The sequence below is a fragment of the Choloepus didactylus genome, chromosome 1, assembly GCF_015220235.1.
Source record: "Choloepus didactylus isolate mChoDid1 chromosome 1, mChoDid1.pri, whole genome shotgun sequence".
In the NCBI taxonomy this organism is placed as follows: domain Eukaryota; kingdom Metazoa; phylum Chordata; class Mammalia; order Pilosa; family Megalonychidae; genus Choloepus; species Choloepus didactylus.
The window spans coordinates 99,377,410-99,394,177 of record NC_051307.1 but is presented as its reverse complement, the minus strand read 5'-3'; the positions used below and the strand labels follow the sequence as shown (position 1 = coordinate 99,394,177).

The following is a 16,768-nucleotide window of genomic DNA, read 5'->3' as shown; positions in this document are numbered from 1 at the left end:
GAGAAACATGAAGAAGTAAAAAGTCAAATACCAATAATATCTATGGGTATTAGTGTATATATAGATACAGGTGATACATAAAAATGAAACTCAGAGAAACTCTAAAATATCATTTTAAGCAATATTTTAATTATACCCATCTGTGCTGGTTTGTATATATTGTGTCCCCCAGAAAAAGCCATATTCTTTAATGTAATCTTGTGGGGGCAGACATATTAGTGTTGATTAGGTTGGAACCTATTGATTGTTTCCATGGAAATGTGACTCAATCAACTGTGGACAAGACCTTTCATTTGATAATTTCCATGGAGTGTTATCCCGTCCATTCAGGGTGGGTTTGAATTAAGTCACTGGAGTCATATAAAGAAGTTCACAGACAGAAGTAACTCAGAGCAACTGAAAGTGACATTTTGGAGAGGAGCTGCAGCTTAAAGAGGAATGTCCTGGGAGAAAGCCCTTTCGAAACCAGAACTCTGAAGCAGACACCAGCCATGTGACTTCCCAGCTAACAGACGTTTTCTGGACACCACTGGCCATCCTCCAGTGAAGGTATCCGATTGTTGAAGCCTTACCTTGGACACTCTATGGCCTTAAGACTGTAACTGTGTAACCAAATAAACCCCCTTTATAAAATCCAATCCATTTCTGGTGTTTTGCATTCTGGCAGCATTAGCAAACCAGAACATTATTACTTTCTAAATCTTCTAGTATCACCACTAATAAACATAATTAAATTTCACTAACTGATCAAAATATTAAATGTGATGATTGTTAAGAGTGTATCAAGCCTTATGGCCAGCAAATGCTGGTTTCTTCCTTTATTGATGAAGTATTGGTGGAAAAGGTGAGTAAAAGGTATATCCCAAAATCTAGGAAATCTAAGAACTTGACACTTAAGGCATGATTTTCCTCTCTACTACCATTACAATTCCTATGACACCCTATACCCTACCACAAAACGTCCATTGTTCAACTTAAAACTCTTCTGAAATCTGATCTTCTACATTAGCTGAGTCAGAAATAAGTTGTGAACTTTCACTCAGTATCACATAATTCCTTTTCCTATCTGTTTGTATTATTATCTTCTCTTTGAGACTACACTAGTGAATAAATAAATGCATTTCCCATTTTAAGACACCTTGTTCACCATAATATTAAATTTCTCTGTGCTGAGATCCAAACTTCTGTAGTAGTCTATCTCGAATGCCCAATGAAATGCTAAAAACTAAAATAATACAAGGAAAACTTAAAAATACAATTTGTGTTTAATTATATTAATAGATTTAAGAAGAAATAAAGAATATAGAAGATAGCAGTTAAACAAAAATATTTGTTAATTTTGTTGCTATTCCATTTAGTTTGCAGGTCAAATCTCCTAGAACTTCATATCAAACATATCATTAAGCTGTTTTCTTATGTCTGACATAAAGGCATCATGGAATCCATCCACTTATCCTCGAAAAGTATTAACACCAGAAATATATAAACAAAATGATAAAACTGATAGGTACTTCAGAAATCATCTGATATGACTCCCTTATTCAGAAAATGAGGAAACTACATCTAAGAGAAGAAAAGAGACTTCCTCAAGGTCACAAGGGCTCTGTCTCCTAGTTCAGTGTCATCTCTGGGAAACCATGGTACAGAGGCCAATTTTACTCATATCTTCTTAAGTAAAAGGCTAAAAGTCAAACCGTGAAAAAGAAGAAATACAGAGGATTGCACCATACAAAGAAGACTTACTTAATGCTGCTATCAATAGCTTTAAGAGTAAAAGAGGAAAGAAGAAAAGCCAATGAAGTAATAACAAGTTGCCAGAAAAAATCTTTTTCATTCGACCCAATCACTATTGTACTCCCCCAACACTTAGAGCTTCACCAAGGAAAGTGAAACCAGAGTGAATATGTTCCCTCAAGGGTATTTAACACGAAAATGACTTGTTGGTCTCAACCGTAATAAGAACCAGGAGTGACTGAATTTGAAATCAATGGCAAAGGTTATTCCTTATTAACCCAACATCAAGAAACCAAGACCAGTCAAAATGGAAATGGGCACTTTTCCAAATTAGCTACACCACCCACATCCTCCTGCTTTCTGGGACAAAGACACAAATTTATATAGAGATACTCCCTCTTTTAACATTCCCATGGAAACTGCCCCCTTCATTAGTAGTTACTCTGCTTTGAAAAAGGAAAAACATAATTCTACAAGGCAAAGCATATACTGAGTGAAACGGGTGCGGAATTGGAGGTTGGGTAGGGGAGGAAGGGAAGACATGGCATTTTAGGCAGTTATCTAATAGCTATATATCAAATGAAAACAAAATAATGGGATTTTTACATTATTAATAACAAATGACGTGAAATTTACATTAGTCTAAAATACTACTTTCTGTTCTTGTTTGTCATTTTCACACTTGTGCAGAAATTCCCTTGGAGGCTATGAATTCATTAGTCACCAATGTAAGTCATTTCATTTTGATGAGTTATTTCTGACCACCTACTATGTAGAAGGCATTGAAATGACAGGGTTCTCGCGCTCCAGGAATTCACACTCCCAAGGCAGAAACAGGTAAGTACACTAGTAATTACAAGACAAGGCAGTCTGACTTACAGACAATAATACAGGTACAAAGGCAAATGAAGCCTGGGGCAGACAGTGACTCATTCTACCGGGGAGGATCTGAGAAGCTCCCGCAGTAAAAAAAAAAAGAGTTGAGCTGCGCTTCTATAAATAATGGGCAGGGCAGCAACAAGGTAGACAAATGAGGGGTTATGTCTTGGTAAGCGAAGGATAGATGTAAAGCTTGATGGCACCCCAGGTGGAGGAAAACTATCAACTAAAGGAACTGAAATAAACAAAAGCAGTAAATGTTCTATGAATGTCAAGAAGGTTGAGGATGGCTAGAGCAGTATGTGTAGGAGGGGTGGAGAAAGAAACTTGATTGGGCAGCCTATGCACATTGATGATTTAAATAATAAAATAGTTTATAGTCTTGGCCAGGCCTTGAACCCACATGTGCATTTGCAAAAGTCAGATTTAGGCTAATTTTTGTTTTAATTAAGGAATTCTTATTTTTTTCTTAAAATATAGACATAAAAAGAGAAAATGTTCAAAAGAGAATGGAGAAACTACAACTTGAACAGAGTGACACAAATCTGGCCCAAGTTAACAGACTCTTAATTATATATTGTCTATAGGAAAGGGGCAGAGAATTTCTTATTATTGCTATAGCCCATTCTCAAGCACATGCCAAATACGCAATAGGTTTCTGGCAATGTCACTTAACCACTGATATTTAAATGCAAGTACTAATATTTAATTGCTCGAGACACAGAACGGGACCCTTAACTAGAGAGCTCTCGATACTAGCATTGGGCAATGTCCTACAAGGAGGCAGCTGTGGCAGTAGTAATTCACAGGCTTATGCCAAGTTTCAGTCCTGGCTCCACCTTTCAAAACTGTGTCCTAACTTATCCCCTCTGAGTATCAGTTTCCTCATCTGTAACTGGGGGGAGCTGACTGTAATGATGTGTGAAGTCATCCAGTTCAAACCTGCTAGCCCTTTAAGTCCATAGCCCAAGAACTAGGGGTGGGAGACATGCATCCTCAGATACAGGATATATGATGGCCTGCAACAAAAGTCCTAACCAAAGTGCCAGTTCCGGCAAGATATTGAATCAGAATTTCAGATAATGGCCTGGATTCAAATAATGAACCCAAGTATGTGATACTTGCAGCTCTCTAACCCCACAAGTGTGTCCATCAGCTCAATAAAAACCAGATTCACACTAAATATACTGCTTACCAAGATAAAGAGCAGGAAACTCTGGTAAGATTAGGTGAAAATAACAAGATTTAGAGTCAAAGAACCACCATCTTCACCAGACTAAAAATTACCCAGAAGTGGACAGGCCCTCCAACCAAGTTGGTAGTCCCATTAGCAGAATCATAATGAATGGAACACTAGCTAACTCAAGAAACCACATAGTAACCCAGAAAATGAAGCTAAGTTTCCCTCTTGCCATTGCTTTTCTCATGACTTCTGTGTGGAGAAGAAAGAATAGGCAGGCAGCTTGGGAACCAGAGCTGCTGAATGTGGGAATGGCCCAGCCTTGGTGCTGCCAACTCATTTCCTGGAAAAAAAGCTGCAGAGGACAAGGGCCTGAGGACCAGCAGGGAAAAGACAGTTGATGCAAGGAGAAAAACAGGAACCCTGTCTACTTTTCTGCAGGAGAATAAATCTTCCCAATTTCTCAGAGGGATTCCCCCCAGGAAGAGGACTCCAGAAGAGGCCTGGAATTCTATCAGTGTAACTTTCATTCCTAGAATTCTAGGCTTCTGAGCCATCATCTAATATGCCACTTGCCCCTCTCCTCATGGCTGCACTCTATCTGGTCACAAAAATCCACCCCAGTCCTCCTTTGAAGCAATAAAGTATGACACCAAAACAGCTTTAACACCCTTCATAATGAGAGACTTGAATTTCCTTAAAATTTGAGATTCTCTTCATTTTCCTTCACTTTTTATTAATTCCTCTGATACTGCTTGGCCTTTTCCATTCCAGCTTCTTCGGGTGATTTTGAGTGACTGTGTTTTCCTAAGGTCTTCTCCCCCACTTAATTTCACATACAGATAAATAATATTTGTCCAAAAACAGAATCTGACACCTATTCTAACCAGGTGATTTGATTATGGATCCCTACTTTTGGTACTTATTTAAATTTTGCCCCTGGGTTTCAGTTATTCGGAAAGTACTATCTGTTTCTAATGCACTGTGAAGGTTATCTTTTGAATTCTCAACATTAAAATAAAACTTTTAAGTCACCAACAGCAATAAAAATGATCTCTACTGGAAATTTTCTTTTTCTTTTTTCATAACTTAGACAATCTCACAATTTTTCTCTCTCACACTTCTTTCAATACCCTTTTTGACCTTAGGTTTTAAGAAGTTCAAAACACTGCAGCACACTGGATTTAATATCTAATCCTTTAAGGGAGAGAATAGTACTAAATTAGGATCAAAAGAAATAAAGACAGACATTTTGGGCAAAAACATGTTTATTGCCACATTACAAGTAACTAAACTATGGACTGCCATTAGGAACATCCAAAACAGCATACTGGGAAATAGTTTTTATCCTTCCTTCTAGTAAGAAGCAGGGAGCAGTTTAATGTTTCATGTCCCCGGTCATTTGCGTTTCTCCTGGGGTAAAGGAGTGATAAATGTAATGGCTTTTCAAGCTAGAAAGGCCCTTAAATATCCTTTAATATAACTACCTTGTTTTGAAAGAAGGAAACTGAGGTCCAACTGATGGTAGAAACCATTCCAAAGGTGACAAAGCAGAAAGAAACTTGACTAGGAAAGAAAATCTGAGTTCAAATCCAAAATATACTTCTAACTAGTTCTGGGAAATTGGGAAGCTCCAGGCTTGCAAAGCCTCAGCAGCCTTATGTAGGAACTGGAGACATTAACTTAAAAATCCCTCCTTCCTCAGAGGCTTGCTGTAAAGATTCGGTAAGTCATTTAGTCACTAAATGTGATTGAAAAACTGCAGTGATGTAGAGAGTATGCTCGGTGCTGAAAATGCCATGAAGAACAGAGCACAGGTTCTGGTTCTGCTTTTTCGAACTCACAGTCAAGTCAGAAAAATGAGGCACATGAACATACAATATGATAAAGCTCAAAGTTCTTTGGACACCATTAAACATTTGAAAGATTCAACAATATGCAAAGAGAAGGGATCGTCATTATAATTAAGGTTAGTGTACACAATTTATATGTATCATAAATGTATTCTTAAAAGCATTAATCAATAAAATAAATTTTTTTGTTTAAGGACCACAAGACTCTTCTAAGGTATGAAATGAAGAGACTGAGCAAGGTTAGTAGTTCTCAACCCTGAGACAAGCAGCTTGCAGACAGCTAAAGCAGTATAAGAAATAATTAAGCCAAAGCCACCTGGGGCAAAGGATTACCTGCTTAAGTCATAAAATAAACCTCCCTAGAATTGGGGGGTTCTATTTCATAGGAAGTAGAAGAGACATTCGAATTTTCGTAAACATGGAAATTCCTAAGGCTACCAATAAGCACAAGCTCAGGACAAGACACAGACTCAGAAAAGTCAGAGAGGATCCTGCACTTCACTGATCTTCTTGCTAGGAGTGCTAAACACCCACAGCAGAGCATCAGCAACACAGAGCCAATCTGCAAAGATTGTGAAAGGTGTTGTTAGCACAGGATTGTTTATTTTTCTTAGTTCCTGGCATGCAAGGAAATCTCTGTCATATCAGTGCTAAATACAAACTTAAGGAACAGACAACTCAGGGACTAAATCCCCGAGTTAACAAATAAAAATATCAAAATGTACAGTCTGTTTATAAGATGACAGACAGACAAAGAAAGAAACAGGAAATGATGCCTCATCCAAAGAAACAGGATAAAACATCAGAAACCATCAAAGAAGAAGTTAAGACTTTGGACATACCAGACAAAAACTCTGAAACAATGATCTTCAATATACTCAAGGAGATAAGGAAACCATGGAAAAAGAACTTAATGATATCAGGAAAACAATGAATGAACAAAATGAGAATCTCGATAAAGTGACAGAAAATTTAAAAAGGAACTAAGAAGATATACTGGAGTTAAAGACAAAAATAACTGAAATGAAAAATTCTCTAGAGGGTTTAAAACAGCAGACTGGAGATGGCAGAATTAATCAGTGAACTCAAACACAAGACAATCAAAATAATTAACGCTGAGGAACAGAGAGAAAAAAGAATGAAAAAGAAAGAAAACAGAGCCTAGGAGATCTGTGGGACACCATGAAGCATACCAATACAAGCTTTATAAGAGTCCCAGGCCAAAAAAAAAAAAAAAAAAAAAAAAAAAAAAAAAAAAAAAAAAAAAAACAAGAGAAAGGGGCAGAAGAAATATTCAAAGAAATAATGGCAGAAAAGTACCCAAATTTAATGAAAGACATGGATATGCACATTCAAGAAGCCCAGAAACCACCAAACAGTATTAACTCAGAGAACCAAGCCCAGACATAGAGTGTTCAAACTGTCAAAAGCCAAGGAAAAGGAGAGAGGTCTGAAAGCCACAAGAGAAACGCTACATGTTGTGTACAACAGAGCACCCACAAGAGAAAGTGCTGATTTCTCATCAGAAATCACAGAGACAAGAAGGCAATGGGTCAAAATATTTAAAGTGCTGAAAGAAAACAATTGCTTACCAACAATTTTTTATCCAGTGATACCGTCTTTCAGAAATGTGGGCAAGATTAAGACATTCCCAGATAAACAAAACCTGAGGGATTTCATCACCACTAGACCTACCCACCCTACAAGCAATAATAATGGGAATTCTTCAGACTAAAAGGACACTAGACAATGGATTAAAGTGGTTAAAAAAATAAAGATCTGTGGTAAAGGTAACCATATGGGTAATTATAAATGCCAGTAGTACTGTACAGTATTTTTTGGTATGCAACTTCACTTTTTTTTACTTTTTCCAGGTTCTAATATGCAAATGCACAAAAAGTAATGATAAATCTATACTTTTACTTACACAACATAAAAAGATGTAATTTGTAACAAGGACAACAAAAAAGTGAGGGGCTGGGAGATATAGGAATAGTGTTTTGTTTATGATATTGAAGTTAGGTTGGTATCAAAACAAGCATGATTGTTACTGTTACAGATTTAAGATGTTAATTTAAGCCCCACAGTAACAACAAAGAAAATATCTGAAAAATATATACAGAAGGAAAAGAGAGGACTCAAAATGGTATACTAACAAAAAATCAAATAAATATGAAAGTAGCCATTAACAGAAGATACAACATACAAAAATCAAATAGCAAAGTGGCAGATGAAAATCATGCATTATCAGTACTTACTTTAAATGTAAATGGATTAAACTTTCTAGTCAAAAGATAAGACTGCAGAATGGATTTAAAAAAAATAAAAAAATAAAAAGCATGACATAACTACATGCTATTTATAAGACATGCACCTGAAATTCAAAGACACAAGTAAATGAAGATTTAAATTGAAATGATTTAAATCATTGATAAATGAAAGAATTAAAAAATATATACCATGAAAACAGTAACTAAAGGGAGCTAAGAAGCTCTACCAATATCAGATAAAATAGACTTCAAGATAAAAACTGGTATGAGGGCAAGACAAAGAAAGTCAGAACCCAGTTTTAAAATAGGCAAGAAATGTGAATAGACATTTCTCCAAAGAATATACACAAATGGCCAAAATGTGCATGAAAAGATGCTCAACATCATTAGTTTTTAGGGATATGCAAATGAAAACCACAATGAGACACCATTTCATGCCCACTAGAATGACTACTATTTGAAAAAAAAAAAAAAAAAAACAGAAAATTTTAAGTATTGGAGAAGATGTGGAGAAATAGAAACATCCATCCATTGTTACTGGGAATGTAAACTGCTGCAGCCACTGGGGAAAACAGTTCCACAGCTCCTCAGAAAGTTTAGTATAAAATTATCATATGACACAGCAATTCCACTTCTAGATATATAGTCAAAAGAACTGAAAGCAGGGACTCAAACAAATACATTTGCACAATGATGTTCACAGAAGCATTATTCACAATCGCCAAAAAATAGAAGCAACCCAAGTGTCCATCAACCAATGAATGGATAAACAAAATATGGTATAGATATACAATGGAATATTATTCAGTCAAATAGAGGTATGAAGTTCTGATGCATGCTACAACACGAATGAACCTTGAAGACGTCATGCTGAGTGAAATAAGCCAGACACAAAAGCACAAATATTGTGGAATCTCACTGATAAGAAATAATTAGAATAAGCAAATTCATAGAGTCAGAAACTAGAATGCAGGTTAGCAGGGGCTGGGATGAGGTAGGGAGTAGGGAGTTAATGCTTAATTGATATACAGTTTCTCTTTGGGGTGATGGAAAAGTTTTGATCATAGACAGTGGTGATGGTAGTACAACACTGTGAATTAATACCACTGAATTGTATATTTGAATATGGTTAGAAGGGGAAATTTTAGGCTGCATTTGTTACTAGAATAAAAGTTAAAAAAAAAAACAACAACATAGAACTGCACAACACAAACAGTGAACCTACCATAAACTATGGACTATAGTTAATAGTATAATTAAAATATTATATTTTCATCAGTTGTAACAAAAGTACCACACTATGTAAAGTGTTAATACTAAAGAAAATATTGTGTGTTATGGGGATATATAGGAATTCTGTATTTTCTGCATGATTTTTCTGTAAACCTACAGCTTCTATATTTAAAAAAAAAAGACTATATACTTATACTTCAATTAAAAGGCATTAATAGAAGTATGGTTAGTAACAGGGAGCCTGAAGAACAAATATATAAATACCACAAACTAATCAAATCACTAACAATAGGCAGACTAATAGGACTTTATTTAAAGTCACTTCACTATGCAAGACCAGTGAACTTGGTCCAAACTCACATATGAAATCCATTTGGGTGTCACCTATTAACCCCATTTCAGAATATTCAGGATTAAATCAGGTCAAATGCCTTTGAAAGTCTGTTAGATGCCAAATAATGTTTTTATTCAACAGGACTAGAAAGATTATTAAGATTATCTAATTTCCTTAATACTTCCCTGCCTAAAACATATTTGCTTACTAGATTGTCTTTGCAAGGTAGACCAATGGAAGAGGCAAATATTCTAAAATGTTTCAAGGGTTCAAGAAAAAAAGGATTCAAGAATAAAGTAGATATCTAATAAGGATGTGTATTCAGCATCTTCAGCACACCTTAAAACTATCCTTCACATTAGCATTCTATAGTACTTTGTAGGTTGCAGAGTATATTATATTATTTGACCCATTTCTACCTTGCTTCTCCCCCAGTTTTCCTGCATCTCAGCAAAGCCATCATTCACTGTTAAATTGTTCAGCCAAGTACCATCAAGGCTGAATCTCTTGATTCTCTCTTGATTCATATTCTATCTATTACCAAGTCCTGTTCATTGTACCTCCATCCACTCTTTTCATATCCATGGCCACCACCTTATTCTGTGTCAACATCGTCTATGACATAGACCAGTAGTTCTCAAGCATTTGGTCTGTGGACCCTTTTGCACTCCTAAAAGTACCCCAAAGAGCTGTCTTCATGTGACTTGTATCTATCAACAGTTATTGGATTTAGAAATTACAACAAAAAAAATTTAATTATTTATTAAAATAACAATAATAAACTCAATAAATGTTCACATAAATACCATGTTTTATTAAAACATAATTTTTCAAAACAAAAATGTTAGTGAAAAGAGCAGCTTCTATGCTTGCAAATCTCTTTAACGGCTTAATAGAAGTTAGCTGGATTCTCAAATCCACTCCTGTATTTAATCTCTTGCAATATATTGTTGTGGTTGAAGTATACAAAGATAACTTGGCCTCACACAGATATGCACTTGGAAAGGGAGGAAATTTTTAATAGCCTTTTCCAATGACTGTGCATTCATCATAGTTTCTGGAAAACTCCATTGGACACTTGTGACAGAATTAGTGAAAAAAAAATAATGTCGTAAAGTATTATTATCCAATATTATTGTGAAAACAGTTGTGACCTTGTGGACTCCTTGAAAGATATCTGAGGAGCTCCCAAGGCCTCTGCACCACATTTGGGGAACCACCTGCCTCATCCTTCAGAACTCGGCTTATAAAACTTCAGGACTCTTCCTCAGAAAGACCTTTCCTCACCAAACGCTATACATAATATCTTCATTTCACAAATCAGCAAATTAAAGCTCAAAAATATTAAGAAACTTCCCAATGTTCTCAGCAATCAATATATTCAAATTGAAATCTGTATCCCACTTCAAATGCCGTGTACTTAACCACTCTGCTACACTGTCACTTAGAAAGCAGCAAAAACAACAACAAAGGCTAAATCCTGCAGGACCCTCCTGAACTTGGTTTTAACCTCTACATGCTCAAAAACATCTAAAGCAACTGTTTATGTTTACTGTCAAGAAAGTCTGCCTCTCTAGACCCAAGTCTCCCAAAGGGCCCTTCGGTGTCCCAAGCGGCAGCGTCTGCTGTCTCTGAGGCTCCTGGCATGCAGAGAAGGACATCCCAGCCAGGAGCCTGGGACCAATACATAACAACACAGCTATGGCCCTGGTGATCTCCACCAGCTTCTTCACCTCACTACCCTCCCTAGGGGCTCCAGATCACACAAAGAGCAAAGCAAACCATGCAATCATACCCCATATTTTCTTGAACTCAATGAGATTCCTTCCTCCACTGTTTCCTAGCTTTGAATCAAACTGAGTTATTCTGATTCAAGGGCTTCTTGGCTCAACCTGTGGAGCAGAGATGATCTGCAGTGTGGACACTGGTGGTCATGTGACAGTTCAACCTCTTTCTGGACCTGAACACAACTCTGACACTTTAAGGCTTAATTTTCTTATTTCTAAGTTGGGGCTAACTACCTAAAAAGAATAAAAGAGGCAAAAAGTTTTGAAGAAATTCAGTAAATCCTAAAATCATATAGTCAACTTATTATTATTAAAAGTTATTATTGTATATGATTAACTTATAGACATTTTGCATCTAAGGCCCCTCCCTCACACAGATGCTTGTAAGATGGTTCAGAATCAGTGCCCTCTGAATGTGGTATGTGTTTCTTTGGACAACAAGGCAGGCTCTGTATTTCAATGGGTAAGCCATTATATAAAATCTAAAATGTGGTATATTAAGTGGTTGCCCTATGTCTAACAAGGCTGACTTTGAGAGTGCCCATAAAATGTATAATGATTCCAGGAGGAAAAGTTAATAGCAAATCTGCATTATGATGAAGCACTCAAGGAACAGACAGGAAAAAATTAATTGGTAGTAATAAATTTCCCAAACCAAATCAGCCCTGTTCTATCCATGCATAAATATGCTGTCACCAAGAATAAAGGCAGTGTGGTTCTATACTAGTAAACACAGGACTTTTAAAAAATGTTTTTTACAAGACTGAGCTTCAGTTTCTAAAGATCTTCTAAAAATATTCCTATTATCTTCTCAAATACAGAGACTGCTTCATTTCCTGCAAATTGTTTTTCTAATTCTGTTCAAGAATATCAACTTTATTAAAACTATAAAGATTTAATCCTGAGTTATGGCTTGATGAGATCTCTGTGGGATGAAAGGAATCAAGAGATCACAGTAGATGCTATTTTAAAACGTTCTTACAATGAAAACATAATTTGTTGATGACAATGCACTGCTGTAGAGAAAATACAATGAAAAAGAATAATAGTAATATGAGTCTAAACCCTAGGGTGGGTTTCTGAAGAGATGAGCTAGTTTTTTTAACAAGTATCAAAAAAAATCATGTAATTAAGCTGATTTTGTGGTTGAGACATGAGTCACACTTTCAAAAGAGAAAACACAATTAAGCATTTGCTATAAATGTAAAATCTACCTGCCATAAAAATCTGTTCTTGATTTATATATTGACCAAAATTATTTCAATTTATAAAAATCTAATTTATATGCCAAAGAGATATGATTAAGCTTTATTTCCTCTTTGCTGCCATTTTTCTTCTTGAAGTTCTACTTTCTGTGGTGTATTTCCTCTATGTAAAAGGACAGTAGAATATTGAATGAATTGAATATTGTACATCTATTCAATGTACAATATTGAATACTCTATTGAATGCTATTGAATACTGTATATCTACCAAAACAAGTTGGAAGAATACTGAAATATTTTGAATAATCACAATTTTTATAACAGCAGAAACAAGGACTCAGAAAATAAGACAAATAAGAGTCAACAAAATTTGGTAAAATTACAATCATTTCTTTCATTTATTTTATCCACTCAGGGTAATTTCACTACATCATTTTTTAAAAAGGAAGGGCATAAAATCAAATATTTAAACTATGAAAACTATCTATTGTTACTTAGATGAGGGAATTTTCCCGATTGCTATTTTTTTTTTAATGCTCTGATTTGAAGAAGGGTCCTAATTACATAGGAAAAATTAAAAAAATTAAAAACTCCAAAGTTACTTAAAATACATAGATTAGATTTATGTAGTTTCTCTTCACTTTCCAGAAAGGCTCTCATCTGAAAAATGAAAGAGAGATACTAGCTGAATTCCAAGGTTGGTGGCAGCTCGGACATTCAGAGATTCTATAAACACCTTTCCCCTTTCTTGGTGGTGAATTACCTGCAGTAACTTCTGAGTCAAAATGTAAATAATTTTGGAGTTAATTATTTACTCAACTCAAAAGTAAAGCAAATGTTGGAAATGAAGAAGCCATTTAATTCATATGGATGTGCGAACAGGCTTGATACAGCAAATGCAGTGGCACCAACATTTAAGCAAACATTCTAGCAGGGCTTGCCCCTACAAGTATTTCACACAAAAATAATGGCTGAAATCATAACCACAGGAACGCTCCTTTCTTTATTAGAAAACAAACAAACAGAAATGTTCTAAAACCTTTCTCATGGTTCAGCGACCAAAGCCACCTTGCCAGTTCTGGGTCTCCAACATTTCATTTAAAAAGAACGATAGCCCACACAGGGCCTAAGGGGTTAACTATTCCTGTTACCTGCTATGTCTTGACTATTGGATTTATATAGGGTGGTAGCTTTAGAATGCCAATTGCCTGACTTAGCCTATCTTCCTCCTGGGAGTCACCCCCAACATTATGCACTATTCTTGTTCTAATTATAAAATGATCATAATAACGTAATTCCCTAATGGGAAAAGACAAATGCAAAGTTATTTCCATCATTTGATAGAGGACGCCCAGTTCTTCATACTACATTTTTCTGTGTTGTATTGGGAAGAGCACAGGCAAGAAGAATCAACTGAATCTAGTTTAAGTCCCACTTTTACCACAACCAAGCTATATAACCTTGTGTAAACCACAAGCTTGCTGTAGTTCTAGGGTTTCTCGTCTATGAAGGTAAGGATTTCACTGTATAATCCCAGTCTGTGCTCACTTTGTGATCCAGGGATGGCGTTCACAAAGCCTCCAACATGCATGGGGCCCATAATTCATATTTTAATTCCATGAACTGAGATTTTAAAATCTGAACCCTTTATCATGATAATTTCAATATTCCTGTTGTTCTTATAAAGTTCCAACATTGCACATATTAGAACTTGGTGAACTAAGAAATTTGAGACACTTAATGTGTCAACACTGAAATAAAAAATACAACCATGCAGTTCCCTTCATACACTTAGCTTGGACTCACTGCTTCAGCCTCACTCCCATAGAAAGTCTGGTCATAGGAAAGTGTCTTAATAACAGAAATTCAGAAGGCAAATTCTTTATCAGGACAAGTGAATCCATTTCACCTCTTCACCATTTGTGACTCAGTTTGTAATTCACAAGGATGTGGCTTAGAAGGACTAGTGATTTCAAGAATAACTCAAATATTAAAGGAACATAGCATCAAAGTGCTTATAAAACAGATTTCCTCAAATGGGTTTTCTTTAACATTTTTTTAGGCATTTAGCAACTTTACCCTAATCCAGATAAAGAATCCTCTTTGGAATTAAGATGTGGAAGGTGCTATCTCTCTATAAATAGGCTCATCCCATGCTATGTGAATCATGGTTGCTGACAGCAAATCAACAGATTAATTATTTGGCTTTGTTAGTAACGATAATAGCACACTATCATCTTCCTAAAAAGCTTTTCTGCACCCCACACTCCCATTCTTCTAAACCAAACTTCAGAACACACCGAGGTCCATGGTGTACAGGTACACACATGATGCCCTTGCAGTGGGAATGGCATGACAGTTCCTGCCATCTGTCTGTTTGGATTGGTACTGTGATACTTCAGCTAAGGCAAATCACCAGTCAAGATCCTCTCTGCCAAGGTGCACACTAAGTAGAGGAAAAAGAGAAGATTAAATGAACACTGAAGAAAACTCAGCAATGCTTTGAATTCTCTATTTTCTAATGAGTTGCTAAGGAAGCAACTAATACCGTCCTTCCCCCCATGCAAAATTAAGCCATGCAAATTGCTCATCTCCAAATCAACTTTAATAAAGAAAAGGCGAGTTTATCCATTCACAAACATAATCCATCATTTTTATTACCTATTTTTAACTATGGAGGCTAAGCAGGATCTGCTCACAAACATCCTATAACTATCCCAACTAGAATGCAAGAACACATTTCATAAACTGGGAAATAAGAGTCATATTGAATTCAGAGCCTTGAAGTCCCTTTTAGACCACATAAGCCCTGAGAGAAGATGGCCTCCAAATGATCCCTACACAACAAAGCAAGGGATTTTATTTTCTCCAAATATTAATTATTTACTGTGCAGAGGTAACTCTAGTTCTTTGCATAAATCTTTATGAAATTAGCAGACTATATTAATTGGGTGTAAAACAACAGAGGCTATAGTAGCTCCTGCCTTGAATCATTACCAGATCATAATTTTTGTTTGTTTGTTTACCCCTGAAATTTACTATTTTATCACCATCACAGAATAGGAATTTTAAAAAATGACCCCACTATGGAGTGAATAATGTCATGAAAAAAACAATCACAAATGAGGTAAGAAGCCTTCTTCACAAGACTTAATCCCAAAGTTCTAAACTAAATCTGAGCCCCTCATCCAGATTTTCCCAGTGTTTCCCCTAGTCCAATGAACCCAGCCCATGGGCCTCACTCCTGGAGCCCCAGAGAACACCAAAATCAGACTTACAAAGCAGCTCATCTAAAACATCAACTAATCCCAGAGCAGGCTGCCTTTCTAGACAATATTTCCTTTCAGTTGTCCACAGGAAGAACAGAGTACCTGCAGATTGCATATGACCCTGCAGCCACACCCAGAAGGAACAATAATACCTGGTGGGAAAATGGGGCCTCTGCGATTTTGTTTTCATCCTTGCAGGAACACTGGCCTGGCTTGAGCTGGGAATAATCACACTGAAACTCAAGGCATTCAATTCTTCTTTGTAAATAGTGACATACCAAAAACCAACAATTTGAGTTTTGGGCCATGGAAATATCAGTTTCAGAAAGGCTAAACCATTAAAATAGCTAATAATTCTGAAGTTACCTTTACTCAGTCCAAGATCAAACTGTGAATACTTTGTTGTTCCCTTAATGTCACAAAACTAAGTGTGAGTGTGCAGAGTGAGAGGAGTAAGACAGAAAGTTAAGAAGAGCCTTTAGAAACCACGAGTGTAGTTGGAAGAATAGAATAGGGAAAAGGAGGTATGTGTAAAAGGAAGTGAAAAGGGCATGTGGGAAAAACAGGAGGTGAGAAATTGACTGGGACGCCCGAAAGATGCAATACCAAGTGTTGCTGAAGGGAGTTAATAAAACAAGAAATTTAAGTGCATCTTGGGTCTGCTAAGTGCCTATCATGTCAAGAAATATGCTAAGAGTTATGCAAGATATAAGGAGGAAGTTTTATCTTTAGATCCTCAGAATACTAAGCATGATGGATGGATGGACGGATGCATGGATGGATGGGAAAGTAAGAAAGAGAGGTGATCACTGCCCTCAAGGACTCTACAGGCTATTTGGGACAAGGGACATGTAAGTCTCATCGTAATCAAATTCCAAATCCACCTTGGAAGCAAGGTAGAAAGTGTTTTCCTGAATATGGGATGAGAAGCTATTAACTGGCAGAGGATGGTGGAAAGAGATGTTTGGAAATTGGGGGTGAAGCGAAGTTAGAATGGAAAAGAGGAATCCAGGCTCCCTTCCAT

The 16,768-nt window shown here is 36.3% G+C and overlaps 1 protein-coding gene across 4 annotated transcripts in view; it reads right to left on the bottom strand.

Moving 5' to 3' along the window:
- FGF12 (fibroblast growth factor 12) overlaps window positions 1-16,768 on the bottom strand; it is a 631,141-nt gene that overhangs the window by 259,655 nt on the left and 354,718 nt on the right. The window lies entirely within an intron of this gene.